The sequence below is a fragment of the Cebus imitator genome, unplaced genomic scaffold (genome assembly GCF_001604975.1).
Source record: "Cebus imitator isolate Cc_AM_T3 unplaced genomic scaffold, Cebus_imitator-1.0 Scaffold8, whole genome shotgun sequence".
Taxonomy (NCBI): Eukaryota; Metazoa; Chordata; class Mammalia; order Primates; family Cebidae; genus Cebus; species Cebus imitator.
The window spans coordinates 5,265,366-5,268,930 of NW_016107323.1; positions in this window are offsets into that span (position 1 = coordinate 5,265,366).

Below are 3,565 nucleotides of genomic sequence, written 5' to 3' on the forward strand. Positions count from 1 at the left end.
CAGGTGGAAGAACTGAGGCTCAGAGAAGTGAAGCAACCCTTTCAGAATGTCACACAGCTGGGAAGTGGCAGAGACAGGATTGGCCCCTCTGCCTAGAATCTCGGAATGTCAGAGATCAAAGGGTCCCCAGAGGCTGTCTGGCCATGAATATGACTCTAGCAACACACCAGGTTGAGTCTCCACATCTGTAAAACATGCACAGCCACGCCCACCTCTCAGGGTTTGGGGAGGAGTCAATGAAGTAATGTGAGTCTCAAGAGGAGGACCCGGCAAATAGTAGATGCTTGTTATATTCTAACTTCTGATCACTGCACTGGTGTCAAAACTCTTCTTCCCTTTCCCTCTCCATACTTTTCAGAAGAGAAGGCTGAGATCCAAAGAGGAAAAGTGACCTCCCCAAGGTTGTGCAAATACCTTGGGACAGAGTTAAGTCCCAGGATGTAAGCACAAGGCCTTGCCTCTTGGCCTAGCATCCCGTTTCAGGCCCTGTGCTTCCTCTTCATTTTGCAGATGAGGAAACTGAGGCACACAGTGTAGAAACCAATTGCCCAGGGTCACTGGGTTCACTGTTGAGCACAGTATCTTGGTAGCCACAGTGTCCTGGGCATGGTTGTTCGTTAGCTGTGTTGCTTGGACACATGGCTTGACCTCTGTGAGCACCTGGTCCTCCTCTTTAAAAATGGGGCCCATCACGCCTGTCCCACTGAACCTGTAGAGTGGGATAGGTCAGGCAAGTGAATCCCTAGGTAAGCCGGAAAGTACCATCCAGAGACCCACTGTGAAGAGCATCACATACAGGATATTTGGGGAACAGTTTGAGCATATATTCTCCTAGTCTCCAAAGGCCCCGGGATTGGTCGTTAATTCCTGGCAATCCTCAGACCCAAGGGACACAGAAAGCACAAGAAAAGAGAACAGATGCCTAGGATTCCAGGCAACACTAATCCTATTACAAATGCCTTAAGAATCTTAGGGAATTGCACCCAGCACACCCTTTCCATGGATATTTTCCAATTCTGTCCCTGGCCAGTACCCAGGTTCTCAGAAATCTAGTGAGCAACTCCACATAAGTGAGCAGAAAAATTGTATGCAACCAAACAGGAGCCTGAGTACAGCAACACCAGGCTGTCCATGGGTGAAGTGGTGTGATAATCAACATCTGGAAGTCAGATCAAGTTGGGGTTCAATGTTCTCCTTCATGTTATCTCACCAGCTGGGCCACCTTGAGCAAGCGATGTCACCTCTCTGAGCCTCCATTTCCTCTTCTGTGAAAGGTGGAATAATTGTTAATAATGATTGAAGAATTTTTGATAATGATCTTAATAATGATCATTTTGGCTTTTTTATTCTAACATTTAAGATCCAAAGCCTGTTGGGAACAGCAGAAAGAATTTTAAAAATGTATCTGATTACTCTTCTGGAAATTATGAAGGAACTCTTATAGTTATTGTTTCAAGTACATGATCTTTGTCCAATTGGCCCCCAGAGTTCATGTGCATGGGAGGAAAATAGGATCTGTTATATAAGAGGAAGAATGATGTGATCTTCTGTTTCTGACATGCAAAATAGGATTGTGCAGCAAGGCTATCAACTAAAGTCAGGCTATTTTCTTGAGGGAGGATTTTCCAACTTTTATTCTCTTCCTTTGACACATGACAACTAAGCCAGAAAAGCTTGGCTTCTGGATACTGCCAGAGCGAGAAGCTGATTGCCTTCCATCTATATCTCTGGGGCTTATCATTAGATGATAGAATATTACAAAGGGAGATGCAGAGAAAAGCTGAGCCTTTTCCAGAACCCAGGGTGGTGAAAGAAGAAAAGGAGCAGAATTCAGGGGCGGAAGAGCAGACTGGCCAGTTGGCTTGCTTGGTTTTCCCTCTCTCCGCTTTGTTCCAGGAGCACAGAGGGCAGGAGAGCCTCTCTGGATCACATCCCCACTTCCGTGGCTTTCTTGGGCCCCTTCAGTTTTCATGTGACATGGATGTGGGGTTGACAGCCAGCAGGGAAGCCATGGGACAGGTCTAGGTGACCTTCAAGCAACCATGTCCACCCTCCTGGGATGCATTATCTCAATCAAAACTGGATGGAGAGTGCCATGGCCATGAATGTATTCCTTCAAAGTGTATGTATAAGAACTTAATCCAACAGTGTTGAGAGGTGAGATCTAATAAAAGATGTTGAGACATGAGGGTAGAGCTTTCATGAATGGATTAATGGCCTTACTGACGGAGCAGATAAGTTACAGAGATGCTGTTATAAAGTCAGTCCAGCCCCTGGTGCCTCTCTGTTCTTTGTGTTCACTTCTGCCCTTCCACCACAGGATGGCTCATACCACATGCCAGTGCCATGCTCTTTGACTTCCCAGCCTCCAGAATCATGAACTAAATAAATTTTTGTTCATTATAAATTGTCCAGTCTTGGGTATTCTGTTATAGCAATAAAAAAAGGACTAAGACAAAGGGCAAGGCAGAGGTGCCTTGAAAGGCAGAGTTTACACATAGGGGACCCCAAGGGAAGCTTGTTGGCCAAGTCCAGGATAAGCTCCCTCCATCCATTGTATGCTACCACCTGTAGCATGGCAAGCAGCACTGGGGAGAACAGAGGACCCTAGTTGCCCCTCACTCCTCCATACTCTCCTAGGACCATCAAACCATGAGCACCTTCCACATGCCCAAGGCCTCCCCAGGAGAAAATTGAGAAGGGCAGAGTTTCAGAGAGGATGTGTATGTTTATCCATAGGAGATTTGCCTCGGGAACTTGTAAAACTATCATTAGGAAAAACATTTTAAAACTGGGTCGCATCAGTTTGCTAGGGCTGCCATATCGAAGTGCCACAAACTGGATGGCTTAAACAAAGAAAATTTATTGTCACAGTTCTGCAGCCTGCAAGCCTGAGAGCAAGCTGTTAGCAGGATTGGTTTCTTCTGAGGACTGTAAGAGAAAGTTTCGTCCCAGACCTCTCTCCTTGGCTTGTAAGTGGCTGTCTTCTCTCTGTGTCTTGTCACATCATCTTCTCTCGGTATGTGTCTGTATGTATCCAAAATATCTTCTTCTTAAAAGGACATCAGTCATAGTGGAATCAGGGCTCACCTCAATGACCTCATTTTAGGTTGATTCCTTCTGTAAAGACCCTATCTCCAAAGAAAGTCACACTGTGCTGTATTGAGAGTTAGTCTATTAACATATAAACTGGGAAACGGGGGATACCATTCAACTTATTACAGGGGTAAAGCTTAATTTTTTAAACTCTGTTTTTTGTTTTGTGTGTGTGTGTGTGTTTTTGCCAGTGTAGAATGTGTGTCAGAGAGGGAAAAGAAGACCAGATCAGCTACAGACAAATAAAATACATTTTCTTCACACACCCAAATTGAAGCAAGCGTTAAACGTGCAACCCCAATACATAATTTAGGCAGATTTGTGTAGCCTCGTGAATCAATGGCCTGAATTAGATATGGCACCCCAGAGATGACAAAGCAAATGCAATCTTGTAGCTCTAGTTTTTGAAAGAAAAAAAGAATAAAACATTACAACAGTGAGAGCTAGCAATTTTTTTTTTTTTTTTTTT